This window comes from Lonchura striata, chromosome 2 (genome assembly GCF_046129695.1).
Source record: "Lonchura striata isolate bLonStr1 chromosome 2, bLonStr1.mat, whole genome shotgun sequence".
NCBI lineage: Eukaryota > Metazoa > Chordata > Aves > Passeriformes > Estrildidae > Lonchura > Lonchura striata.
Window position 1 is genome coordinate 68,652,712 of NC_134604.1, and position 14,646 is coordinate 68,667,357.

The 14,646-nt window shown below is 41.0% G+C and overlaps 1 protein-coding gene across 10 annotated transcripts in view; it reads right to left on the reverse strand.

Annotated features, from left to right (window-relative positions):
- The window catches only part of MTUS2 (microtubule associated scaffold protein 2), a 268,374-nt gene that overhangs the window by 219,050 nt on the left and 34,678 nt on the right, over positions 1-14,646 (reverse strand). For 3 of the 10 annotated variants that reach the window (XM_021541971.3, XM_021541970.3, XM_021541969.3), the window contains one exon: positions 10,888-10,960. The exons of the other annotated variants lie outside the window; for them this stretch is intronic. The gene's annotated coding sequence lies outside the window, so the exon portion shown is untranslated. The remainder of the gene's footprint in view (positions 1-10,887; positions 10,961-14,646) is intronic. 10 annotated transcript variants of the gene reach the window in all.

Below are 14,646 nucleotides of genomic sequence, written 5' to 3' on the forward strand. Positions count from 1 at the left end.
GAAACATTAGCTTTTATAAAATATTCTTTATTCATATTATTTTCCAAAGATTTTATTAAATCTATTTAAAATCAGTGCATGCTTGCCAAATTGCACACAGTAATAATTCAAAGATAAATTGGCTTCAGAATAACTTTATCAAAAATTGAAGCAAAAATGCCTCTAAAATTCTGACACTCTAAAACTGCATTTAGACTACAGAAAACATTTTCAAATCGGTTCAGACTTGAGGAGACACATTTGCTAGTTACTACATATTTTTTTCCTTGGTGAAACAACGGAAGGTACACAGTTCTTGGATTCACAGAACTTAAGCCCAGAGGAATGAAACAATTATCTGGTCTGACCTCTGTATGTGAGGAGTTATTAAATTTCATTTATTAGCTCCCTAATTGAGCCATAGAAGTGGTGACTTACTTCCAGTTGGAGTTTCAATGGTATCAGCTTTCAACTATTAGTCCTTGACAGTCCTTTCTTTACCAGTCTTTTAATGTCACTATGGCTGAGTTTATATATGACATCAAGTCACCTCTCAGGCTTTCTTTGAGGTGTTCAGTGCCTGTAACTGTGTTTTCTTATTTCCATAGTTTCTTTCTGCACCTTCAGTTTTTGATGTTCTTTTTACAACAAGGATACAAATTCTTCAAAGAAAGGCAAAAGACATCTATTTTTTCTTCCCTGTAGTTTGTACACCCAGCAACTAAAGTATGCATTTGGTTATAACCTCACTGGAATGTTTCAGCTTTCCACCAAATATTTGAAGAGCGCAAAAGCAGCATCCCATATAACTTGTTTCTGTAGCCAGGTGGATTTCTTCAGGCTAGCTAGCCTCATTGAACATAAGCAATGCCTCTTCCTCTAGCTTAGGCTTCCTAAAGAATACTCGGTATCTATCTGATGCAGAGGATAAGTTCTGCTGGAGCCAGTGTTGACGATGCCATGAAGACATGTGATCTGTTTGATATGAAACAGACTCTGAAAATACATCTGCAGAATTTAACTTCCTATTGTTTCTAGCAGCACAATTGTTGACATCAATGCAAAAAGCAAACGCTGCTTAAAGGGTCCAGCAGTGTCAGCAGCCACCTGCACCGGGGTGCTTCTCAGCAGCAAATCCCTTGATTTGGTCCAGAGAGCAGCATGCACTCCATGTGAAAGGAGGAAACAGCTGATGTGCTCTTCATTACTTCAGCTGCTGCTCCTGGAGCAAGTCCTCAGGTCACACACAGCACCCTGCACATTGCTGCCTAAGGAGAGATGACCAGGAGGAAGATGGACGGTGCACCAGCACATCAAGTGTCAGAAGAGGCAGAAGGCAGGCTTAAACCACACTGGGTATCGTGCAGAAATATTCAGGTTAACTGTTCATAAGCTACGTCTGGACTCTGCTCAGACACTTTCTAGCTTATAACTTATGAGCTTATTTCTTATTAGCAAGCTAATGCAGCTCTCCAGCCTGTGGGACTTGCTGTGCTGGGGACATCCAGTGTATCTGCGGCAGCAACTACAAGAACGCCCAGCCCTCTCACAGGTCTCACAGGAAATGTGCCCCAGCAAATAAGGGGCAGGAAAACCCATCCCTGAAGGAAGCAAATACCACCTGATCTCTCCCCTGGGCCAGCTAGGAGAAAGCCTGTAATGAGCTCTCCAAATGTTTCCGCTCACAAGGCTGTAAGGAAAAGAGGAGCCAGACACTTTTCTCGGCCAAGCAGTGAGTCCTCCCTGCCAGCTGAGATGTATGTAAAGCAATCTCCATAGTCTGCAGGTGCCAAGTCTTGGCCCAGGTGCATGACATGCACACCAGCACTGGGGACAGGGCACAGGTGACCAGGCTGCAGCTGGCCATGCTCCATCCCCACCAGCAGCCATCCTGCCCCATGCCACAGTCCCTAGACTTTTGCAGAATAAACTCTGCCAGCACAGGTAAGGGCATCCCCAACCCACACACCAATTAATTTTGAGTAAGCCCCTGAAGCAAGAAGCATGTGATGTGCCTTCCCAGCAAGAAATCAGTCAGGTTTGAGCCCTACATGTCTCTGTCAGATTTGTTTCTGCTAACACTGACAGCCAGCCCTCAACTGCTCACATAGACCTCCTTCTCAGCCCCTGTTCACACAAGAGCTGCAGACACCCAGCTCTGCATTCAGGCTGGGAGTCCTTGTCCTCTCTGGAGGTGCAGCAGCTGCACCTGCTCCCTCCTCCTTATAACAGACCTGCAACTCTCAACTCCCCTCCACCCTGCTCACTGGGCGAGGCACCACTCCCAGTGCAGCCCGAGGGCAGCACAGCTTCTTGCACAGTGCCTCTCGCACGAGTGGCCTCTCTGCTTTGCCTGGGCACTCTCCTCCAACCTACTTGTGCTTTCCCAGGGGAAAAAGCAACGTGCTGCAGTGAGGCAACTGCAAAGTAACAGAATGAATATAAGCTGGAAAGGGGATGGGGGGAGTAAAACTGTGTCTTTAACCTTTTTCTTGACTTGTATTTGGCTTTGAGCACCCCACTATGCAACTTTAATAGAGTTTCCCTGCAGTGGGGTTACACGGATCTGTGCAAGCACCTGCAGTGTCAGCAGACTGGGAGAGGAGGCTGTAACATGCCTTCTTGGAGACTTTTCCACAGAAAAGTTTCCAGGACTTTGACATCCCCACTGAGATGACAGGGCACCAATCTTCAAAGGCTCTTCTGAACTCCCTATATGGAGCTGAGTTTATTTACTTTAAGGACATTCATCCCCCACGGCCAACAGGGAGCACAAGGGCTCGAGCTGCTACAAGAAAAAGGTCTGACCTTGCATCCCCTGAAATTGTTGGAAAGCTTTCTGAGACAGCTTGGAGCAGTGCACTGGATCAGGCAGCTAATTATAAAACTTGACTGACTTTGCAAGCATACCTGACTCCCATGGAGACTGACAGCAGGGCTCGTAGGATTTGTGCTGTGTGCAAACATCAGCTGGTTTTCAAATGACAATTAATATAAATTCCCCAAATCTGTAGCACACTGAACCCCCTGCTGTGCAAACATGCTTAGGCCATCAGGTTCAAAGTTCCGTATGATTCCCACCTTCCCAGGGAAGCGTGTTAAAAATCACTTTAAATGCTAACATTTCTTTTTCCGCTTTCCTCTCTCAAAAATACTATTTATTGAATCTGTAAAACCTCTAAAATCAGGTTGTCATCTTTGGAGATGGACCATGTTTGGAATTTCTCATCTAGAAAGGCAAATCTTTCACTATGTTCTGGCTACCTAAATCCAGGAAACTGTATAATGAAAACTTTTTTACAATCTTCTCTACGGTTGCTGTCTCTTACATACTTTATAGATTACATATTTATAATACAAGGGGGACATAAAATGTATTCACCTAGATAGTAGTCAGTCAATCAAAAAAGGACCAGCACAGCATAAATCCACAGCAGATTTTAGCTTCTGCCTGTTCCAGAGAATAATAGCTGGCTGTCTGGCTCTGCGAGTAATGGATGCACACACACAAAACACAGACACCTATGCAAAATGAGTGGTCTGATTCTCTAAGATGTGGGCATTCCCTTAGGCTATTTTTTTCCCTCTATCTACTTGCAAAGTAGTGAGCAGAATATGTGGTATTGGAAACTATTGCATTCTGAATGAGTGATGTAATTACATTTGAATCTTACCATGACCTCTACATATCCCCAAACCCAAGGCAAATTTAACCAAATGGGCTGCTATTCCGTTCACCTGCAAAGATGCTTCCCAGATGAATTTTCAAGTCCTTTAAAGTGGCCATAATTTCATGATTCTCTGGTTGCTACCCAGTTCAGACACATCACAGCACTTTCATTACTGCCCAACCAAACAGCAGATAGTGTTTGCAAATGTTGTTAATGGTATTGCAATACCCTATATGAAGAAGAGTCAAATGCAATATACCCCAGCCCAACAAATAATACCAGCAAACTGTAGCAAAACTGACAAGTCATTTAAGTGCAAAGTACTTTCAAAAATGTCTTACTTAGGCACAGAGTGCAGTGGCTCAGAAGTAGCAATCAGTAGCAGGATACTTACCAGCTCAGACTCTGGTAGGTGAGTTGGGAGCTATGGACTTGGCTGAGGAGCCTGCACAAGCAGCACAGAGAGCTGCTGCTCAGAAATGGAGCAGCTGCCTTGGAAAGTGAAGAGACTGAGCCCAGATGGATATGGAAGCATGCCCTACCTGGCCTGGGCCCACAACCCCTGGAGCAGTGGAGTTGGAGCAGAAGGAGAACAGGCACTTGATCAATTTTGACTAATGGTGATACAGAACCTGAACTGTTATGGGATGAAATTAAGGGCTCCCCACAGCCACTTAAAAATCCAGGATGGATGTACAGGCACCAGTGCCCAAAGCATGTGTGCAGCCACTCCTGAGTGCCATGGTAGCAGCAGCCTTTTGGGAACTGAAGCCACATAAGACCAGCTGTGAGCACTCAGAGTGCCCTGAACAACAAAGTACAAGAGGATATGCCTGGGTAAACACAGACACATGGAGTACTCCATTAAATCTAGCCCCTAGAACTCTTTTCTTCTTTATAACGCATAGAGAGTGCCTCAAAGAACTGGCTGCTGCATTTTCTTTAAATTCAGTCCTTGTCTGCAGTAGTTACTTGAAAGACCCTCTTGATGAGTGAGGAACAAGGAGAATGATGGCAACCATAACAGTGATTTCTGCTTGAGGGAAAGAAAAATTTTGATTAAATGGGTTAAAACTGTTTTTCAGCAAAGTTAACCTCTATCTTGTAGGGATGTAATATAAATAGCCGGAAGAAAAGACATGTTTATTAATGATCAAAACTTTCCAGGCTTTCAATTAATGAATGAAAGAAAATGCTAGCTAGTCACATCTATGTCCTCTGAAAGATTCCAAAGAGGGCAGAAATGATAGGACATTTTCAATATTTTTTGGATAAAGAAAATGAGCACAAGAAAACTAAAAATCTTTCAAGTGACTTTGAATACACCTGATGAAACAAAAGCAAGTACAAGTAAAGCTTGAAGGATTTCTGTGTGTGCACCTTACATTTTCTATTTTGATTCTGGAGTTGCCTAAGAGTTCTGTTTTGGTTTTTTGGGGTTTTTTTTGGTTTTTTTTTGTTTTTTGTTTTTTTGGGTTTTTTTGGTTTTTTTGCGGAGATCAGAAATACAGAAATACAGAAGAAAGAAATTAGGAAGAAATCTAACAAATGTTGTCACGAGTCATTTCAAAACCAGATCACAAATTGCATCACTCACTGGGTCACTGCTTTCATTATAAATGCTTCATCCCAGGAGCTCACACCTTTCCATTATTCAAATGAGAGCTAGAAGTTAGAAGACGGCAGATGTCCAATGTGCATTTTGTTTTCTTCGCACACTTTTTTCCAGAGGCTGCTCTGATACAGCAGATCCAGACCCAGAGTTACAAGGGCAGAGATGTGCCTCCATTCCTTCTCTCCAGCTTGCAAGGTCGCCCGAGACCCTCGCACAGGGACACTGCACTCTGTGCACAGAGCCCCTCCTTCAGGACCCCGAGGCACCACCTCAGCCCATGAGCAGAGCAGTCGCTGTCATCCCTTCGATTACTCAGGACAAGACCTTTTACCCTTCCAGGATGTAAATTACCAGCTGCCAAGTGGCTTCAATGGCACTCAGCTACACATGAAGAAGAAGCGCTATAGAAATGTTAATCAATTCTAATCAATACCAGATCCTGTGTCTGAAATGAGCTGCTGGCAGCAAAATGGCAGCAGCAGAGCTGAGGATCTCCAGCAAGCACTTAAAGTACAAAGGGAAAAACCATTTGCCCCAAAATATCCCTCACATTTAAAAGCAGGCTGGCAGGAGTGACACTGAGGAGCACTGGCACAGCAGGTATGAACCTGAACCAGCTGGCAAACAGAATGGGTTTTGATTTCCAATGCTATCCACACAATTATTTTCATTAAACAGGATCCCATGTCAGCACTCCTGTGTTGTCCCTGTACTACTGGGACCCTCAGCATTGGCCCTAGGGCAGCATCTCCCATGGCAACCCATTTCAAAACCATGGAAAACAGACCATGTGGTACCTAGGTGGCCTTGAACCCCTGAAAACACGAATGGCTGTTTAATTTCAAGAAGGGGAGAAGGCAGGCTGCGAAGAAAAGGTTCATTATTCAGTGGAGGAAATGTGATATGGCCCAAAACTGAAAGACAAGTACATAGAAAATAAGATACATATTTTAAAATAAAGTATTGCTAGCAGAACAAGTCCAAACAGAAGTCAGGGAAAGAAGACAGAGCAACCAGACACCCTCAATATGGTCCACACAGTACACTGATGGACAATAAACCTGTCTGAACCAATACAACAAATTGGATGAGGCTTCCTGCATCTTTCATGGACCACCAGCTGCCATCTGTATGTTTCCATATTCATCTACCATTATCTCATACTTATTATAATTGTCACAAGCTTCATGAGAACACAACTCACAGTGATCCCAGTCTGTCCTCCACATTAAAATCAGTGTCAGAATTAGAGTCCCAATGGACTGAGTCTTTGTTATTTCTAATTCTGGGGACAGAATCCTTTTTTTTTTTTGGCACACAAGAAGTAAATTACTTTGATACTAAAATGTTCAAGAAATAATATTCTACTATAGTATTTGGGAGAATGAAATATTTTAATAGCACCAAAACATTGCTTGATTTTGTCTCTTACTTGTATTTTTGGTATAATAATTACCTTTTTTTAATGTCCCCAAAATCATAAACAAAAATATATTATTTTATTTTGAACTTTCAGGGGTATCTTGGTCCAGTTTCAAAATATTTTTGAATGTTCTATAAAATTAAAAATTAATCCAAACTTAAGAGTTGTGAGTTTGGCCCATCTGCATTTTCTGAGGAAAGAAAAAAGAAGAAGAAGAAAAAATAAACCAAACCCACACCAAAGACATGTTGGTCAGCTCCTGAAAATACGTGCTTTTAAGGACTCCCAGCTGGGCTGGCAGGAGGCATGAAATATTAAATGCTTTTAAAAGAAAATAAACTTAATGATCTTTCTATGCATTCATATCAAAAGATTTTTGACTTTTTGCCTTTCTTACTTCAAAACCAGAGATATATAGATAGATAAATTGGGAGTACTTACAAGTTAACACTGAAATTTCAGTTCATAGCTCTGTAATACAGTAGGATGCTCTAACATTAGAAATCTTTAGCAAGTCAGTATTAGCTGTGAAGTGTTACTAATTCTGAATTTGTGGTGTTTTGCCACTTCAAATTAAGTACTAGATGAGATCAGATGAGGGGTGAGTTTTTTTCATTTTTTGCTTATTCTTGTGTATTTATGAAAGAAATTTTCTAAAAGAGCCTAAGTAAACCACTGCAGAAATTGAACACGCAAAATATTACAGCAAAATACAAAGACACAATATTGTATCTTCTGATAAATAGTTTTTTTATTAATTGTGCATCCCAAACAGAAATTAATGCAAATCAATTTTCTTCTGTAAGATATCATTTCATTCATTCCAGTGACCTGAGCCACAGAAATAATCATCAATATTTCACCCTGACACCCAGACCCAGACATCCATTACAGGATCCCATCCACACACTGTTCTTCCAAGCAAGGAGCTCAGTTCTCTTGAATCAATTAATCTCTGTTTACTTATGTGTTTCCCCATCCATAACAGCACTAATTTAGTAAATCCCTTCTGAAACTAAATTTCAACATTAAACATAGAACTTCGACATGTGAGCTGGCAGAATTCATCAGTGTCATATGGATATTCCCCGGATAGAGGAAACAGGAATTTATTCAGCTCAGGTTTATTGCTGGGGGTGTTTCCCTGGCACACAGCTCTGCTGAAGTATGTGGTGTGCATTTCATATCTCAATAATGCAAAGTACTCCTAAAACCAAAGAGTTCCAGTTCCTGGCTCTAGCTGGTACTACACACCTCACACAGATCAGTGAGGCTGGTCACTTTCTGAACAAAACATCTGCAGCAAAAACCTCAAGACATACTGATTTGAAAACAATCTTTCCACCCTTGTGTATAAAACACACTGAATTAATAAGAGGTCTAACAAAGACATCAAACTACTTTTGTTGCCCTTATCCCAGGGCAAAATAAAGACTCAGCACTGTGCTGATCCAAAGTAGGAGGTGAGGACTCAGCTGATCTGCTGTAACAAGTGCAGCTCACTTATTTTCCCTGAACACAAAGGAGATGGGCAAGACCAGTTTGGAGGGGAGGGGGAGGGAAATCCCCAAGGAGCTACAGCAAATTGCTGAATGTTATGTTGGTGTTTTTCTTAAAGAGTTTTGCTCCAGGAGGCATGAGATTAAATAAGAGTGAAAGTTTTCACTTACATAAGTTTCTATCATCTGTGTCTGCAGAGGAACCTTCCAAGAGCTTAGAAGACCTCTTGTTTCACCATGTCATCATTCTAAAAAATAATTGTCATAATCACAGCCTAGCTTAAATAATTAGATTTTAAGCATTTTTAACATGACAATTTGTGTCAGGGTTGGATTCACTCTCTCTTTGGACGTCTCTTAATCATATTTTTGATTTCTTTGCCATGAGCACTAGACACCTGGCTTCCATCTTCAGTGAAAGTTGTGACACTGGTGTCTGTATCTATAGGAGGGACCACACCAAATCTGCAGGACTTGCAGAAAACTGCAAGATCTACTTGAGTTACCCCTGCCCTGGTGGAAAAATGTAAAGTGTCATAGCCATTCACTCCCACAAGTAAGCTCTCAGCTGGCTTTTCTTATTTATTTATTTTGAGAAAGCAGAATAGGTCAAAATTTGTGAAGGTCAAAAAATTGTAGACGGCTTCTTTAGCTCTTCCAACACCAAAATCTGAAAGGAAAAGCTAAATTCTCACTACCCCTAGAACCAGGTTTCCATTTAGTCAGAATTTGTATTATCCTTTTCAAATATACACACTATAGCTTGATTTGATACTCCCCAGCCACAAACCCCAACTTCACACTAAAATACCTCATCAGTAATTCTTCAGAAAGTCAAATATATTGAGCCACTCCAATTACCTCTAATAAAATTCTTGTGCTTTAATTTGGAACAAAAGTTCAAGTTTTCCACTCTGGCAAAATACTCTGAAATACTGCAGAACTTAATTTTGTGGAGAAAGAGGTTTTAGAGCCGTTCCCTTGGTTTAGAAACCCATGGTATGACCTGGAATAGCAAGTACAGACATCCAAATCCTAAGTGGAATTAACACCAGTGTTCAAGAGAGCTGTGATCCAAGAAGTCCTGGCCAGCCCAGGTATGAGCAACAGCACACCCTGCAACACTTGTGTTTCAACTAAACATTTTCTTGCGTGCTCATAATCTTTCCTCTTCAGCACTGAAAAACGGGGCTCTTCATGCGTATACCTGCCTTCAGCAGTGGCGACACATAGTTTGGTGCCTAAAGGACTGGTAGATCTCTAAGCTCTTTAGGGCCTCATTTAAGTCCTAAGGACTTGATTTCCTATATTTGTTCAGATCCTGACATCCTAACCATGCTCAGGGCAAGCTTTAGGAATTGCTATTGCTTATGGATTTCCTATGTGAGCTATGCCAGCCCTTGAGTGAAGCCCTGAGATTAAACTTCTGTTTTCCAAACTAAGAATCTATTAAATTTAGTCACAGCAGCTCTAAAAACCTTAGCACCTCTATGGAAAGGCATATGTACCTTGATCTTCTCATGGGATCTGCTCTGCAGTCAGTATGCCATAAAGCACATGGTGGAGAAAAACTCTGCATGCAGCCCCACCTAAAAGCATCATTGTGGGGCTCATCATCCCATCCAAGTCACTGCCAAAGGTCTCCTTGCTCTTCCTTGATTCCCTGTGGACTGAGACTTGCCAAGAGTGCCCCAAAAAAAGTCAAACCTATACCCCATACATACCTCATAGGCACTAAGGAGTCACCATAGGCACAGAACCCAAAACCCAGCCCTGCTCTGGTTGGGGAAATAAGGACATGGGAACAAGCAGCTGCACACCCTGGGAAGCAAACTCTTCAGCCAGTTTTTGCCAGTGCTGCTTGTCGTTGCTGCCTCCCTTACTCTGAAACAGGAATTCCCCAAGAGGAGTGTACTGGAACAGGCCGGGCAGGTCCAAGCACTGAAGCAGCCTCTTCCTTCTATGGTGGTAAAGGGTACAGTCCACATAACATGTAATTTTTGATTTTTCATAAGAGAGGTTTTACTATCTTGTATTTCTTATATAAGGCACTACTCTTCAGCACAAGCAGATACTGAAAACCCATGATGAGGCATTTCTTATTCCTCCACTTACATGCTCTACTCAGTACAGAAGACTGCTACTGAAAATCCTCCTGGCAAACAATGCAGGATCAAAGAGAAGAGCAGAATCCTGTGTGACTTATTATTAGGAAATGAATGGTGGGACTAAACAACAACTTAGGAAATTATGTAACAAGTAAGTATACATTCAAAACAACCCCTTCTAAGCAAATCCCAGAACACTCCATACAACAGCTCTTAAATGGAACATAACAACTCCTATGCTGTTCAATTGTCTTGATATAAGCTCACCAAAAAAGTGAGATAAACCTCACCAATCTTTTCAACCCAGCACCATCATAGAAAATAAATCTTAAATGGTCATAATTTTAAGCCATATACCAAAAAGAGACAAAATGAAACAAAAATAAACAAACAAACAGCACCCCAAAAATCCACAAAAATTTTAACCCATTTTGGAAGATGTGAGATGTTTTCTGCTGTATGTCTACAAGCCAATTGCCAAAAATTATTAGGACCAAACTCCTCATCACTAAAGGATACATGGAAGAACCAAATCTAGCCTCCCCTTTGTTCACATCACACACAGTACTCCTCTGTGAGAAGTGTTGCTTACCAGTGCAAGCAGGACTACAGACCTCCTTCAACAGTGTCCTCATAAAAGAGACTTTCTTTTGCAGCTGGGTGGGCTACAAGAGAAAAGTGAGAAGGTCTTTCTTCAAGCAGCAGTAGTAGTAAGAGCTGTTGGTGCAACCATCAGGCACCACATTGATCCCACCCAGCTCATCTGCTTAACAGAGCCAAGATGCAGAATGCACGTGTCCTGTGCAGGCAGAAAACATTTCCTTGGTAATTAGCAGCAGAGCCTCCTACCTGGGGAGGCACTAAACTGTACTCATCATGAAAAATTAAACATCACTGATTGAAACAGAAGCATTTGTTCTCAGTGTCAGGCTTTGGCACCATCTCAACAGGAGATGACAGACTCAATTTAAAATAGTGATTGCAAGAGACGATGAAGGCAAACTAGTTAGAAACCCCAGCTTAGAATGCAGAGTATTACACTAGTGACAAGTCAAGGATTTTGTTCTCAGATGTGTTCGTGAGAAGCAGTTTTGTACATTCAGCAAAGGAATCAGAAGGGAATAGCAATTACAGAGAGCTGCCGCAGCTGAGCTTTTTACACCATCACACCAGTGCAGCCCATTTCCCAGCAGGATGCTCCTATTGGGAAAACCTGATATCTGCTTGACATTACTGCTCTTCCCACAGCAGTTCAAGCAGTAGGATGTTTCTGAGCAAAACTGTAATGATTCAACAGAGAAATGTTCCACCCACAGAGGGACAAGACGTTACCTCACCAGAGCCAGCAGCTTTAGAAGATTTATTGCATGTTATCCCACAGCAGTTATTTTTCCTCCCAGTTTTAATTTTGCAGCACACAGTGGTTCCTTGGTACAAGAACAATTTGCATAACCAAGCAGAGACTCATTTTGAAGCACACTTACAACAGCATCCAAATGCCATGCTGTAAATGGGGCTGGGAATGGCAGATCAGATTTCAGTACTGTTATTAAATCTTAATACTTCCTGAGGGCTGTGCTGTCTTAATTGTATCTCGTGCCTTTGCCATATCACTGCACATAGTGTCATTTCAGTACAAATCAGATGAAAACCCATGCAGAGTTGTCTGATTGGTTCCCCTATCAAAGTTTTTTAATCCCATTTTCTCTGTAAACCTATGAGGAGAAGATAAAGTGCAATACACAGAAGTGAAAGATTGAAAACATATTGATGTGGTTTAGTATTGATATAAAAAAGTGCAACACGAAGGAAGAAGAGAGCATAAAGTGCTTGTTGCTCTCCCAGAGACACCAATGTTTTTTGGCAACTAATACTTAAATTTCAGTTTGCTTCCTCACAGTCCCTCAAAAATGCACCACCTTTTTTTTTCTTTGTTATTCTTTAATTTCTCTATGGAAATATGAGAATAGGGCACCACTGCATGTTCACTGTGTAGATGGTGTTTTAAAAAATCATTTTAGGAAAACATACTCTGATATTTATTTAATCTTACAGTGGAAAGCAGGTTTCTGATGCTGCTTTACTATGTCAGCCTGCAACTCCAAGTTCTGTATTTAGAAGTACCAAGCAAAAATTTCATGAGGTTATTGCATCACTCAAAGACACTGCATGTGCATAATTGGAAATAGAGCTTCTGGACTTCCTTGGATTTTATGTAGCTCTTTGTTTATGTTTGCAGTCCGCCCTGTGGTCTGCATCCTTTTTTACATACACAGTTTCTGTGATGGTCTTCCATGAGATGTTTTCCTTGTGCTTCTTTCTCCTTTTTAATTATTCAGTGTCAGAATTAATAAACAGCTTAGAAAATGAAAATGTCACAGCTTAGTACGGAATGCATCAATTACTAAAGTAGGATGTTACTAAAGTAGGATGCAGGACAGTTAAAGGTACATTCCCCAGTGGCAATAGAGCTGATCTTCTTCCAGCTGGAATACAAAGCAAAAATCTCCCATTGACTGTAATGAGAGCCAGTGGGCTTAAAAGATTCTCATGATTTTACAGATTAAGACAACCTACTTTTCATGAACAGTGACAGAACTTGTAGTCTAAGCATCATTTAAGAGCTATAGAGTGCACAATATGCTCAAAGGGATTAAATTTACTTTAAAAAAGCAATTTGCAGATCTCATGAAAAATGTTATAACAGTTTGATCCAAATGTGTGCAATCAAAACTACAAAAACTTGCTAACCTCTCCCCTTCAATCAACGTGTCCTATAATGAAATACCTTGGGGAAGGAAACAGGCCATAGGAAATAATTTTTAGGATTTTTTAAATTCTTTGAAGTAAGAATTGGTTTGGGCATAAGCAGAGAGGTTGATAGGTGCTTTGGAGATCGAAGGGCAATTTGGGCTAAACTTTATCAGCTCGATTTGAGGAAACAGCTGAGATCTGATTGAATAAAGATATGCTTATGCACTGGCTTCTACCATAGTTTCTGCCTACATGGAAGAATGCAATAATAATACTTACAAGAAGGGCTCTGAAAACATCCATCATAATCAAACAAACCCTGATATACCATTTGTATAGGCAGAGACAAGCAAAAGAAGGTAGAAATTGTCACCATAGCTCCTCACAGCCTCTCCAGTCTGGATGCAGCAATGTCCCTGTTCCTTCGTGCACTCCTCAGATCTCTTTTCACTGTAACTGCTTTCAGCCATTCATCAGAGAAACAGGCTGGGGGAGAGATTTTCAGAAGAAGTATTCCAGTCTCAGCTTGGGGACATGGACCTGCTGCAGGGAGGCAAAGCCCAGACAGTGTGGGTCCAAAACTACATTTTCTTCCCAGGCACATCTCAAGCAACACACATTAACTGTGCATGTTAGAAAACCACTTTTTCTGAGGGATCGATGGCAAATTATGTATTATATTAACATGAAGAACCACAGTTCAGCAAAAGAGGTATTTCTTAATGACTGTAATCCTCTCCAGCTGAATTCCTGTCAACTACATCCAGTTTCCTTTTTGAGAAAGGCCAGCATTTTAAGCCCAACTGAAAAAATGTTGTTTTCTCATCTCAGCTACATCTCCATGTTTAACCCCTTGAGACATGTGTCTTCTAGTGTCTTATCATCTCCAAATAAGCCCTCATTTTTAGTTGTTCACAGGCAGACTGTAGTGCTGTAGGCTTTATACAAACACACAGTAAGAAATGGACAATATGGATACCTCCTCACAATGGATACCTCAAAAAGTTATAGTAGGATGAATTGAAAAGAAAGCATGGGGAAAATCCAAAGTCATGTGGAAGAAACAACCCAGCAAAAAGCTTTGTCCCAGATCAGTGGATGGATAAGTAAAAGAGAGAAGCACTGTTGACCTCCTGATGCTCAGTTTAGTGCTCTGTTAATAGAAACTCTTCTCTTTAAGCACTTTATCCTTCTGCTGTAAAAACCAAGCACCTTATGTGGTTGAGGAGAGAGTAAGCTGTATGTTCACTTTAAGGGATCTGGAATTTCAAACAAAGATTATTTACCCAGGGCATTAATGAAAACCTGTGTTCCCTGTGGCTGGGATAGGGTTCACAGAAAGAGATCATACATTACGATGTAAAAAAGCATTTTCTGAGATAACAAAACATATCTTGTGTTTTAACTGAGGAAACACAGAATCAAGGTTAAAGAGGAAATTATTTTAATTTATACTGTGGCAGACAAATTAAATACAGAAGTATTAATCCTTGAAAGTATATAGATGTTTGATTAGGCAGTGTATCGATTAGCAAAAATTTATTCCAAGATCAAAACCTGTATTGATTGCTGTCCCTCTGCTTACCCAGTTTAACCA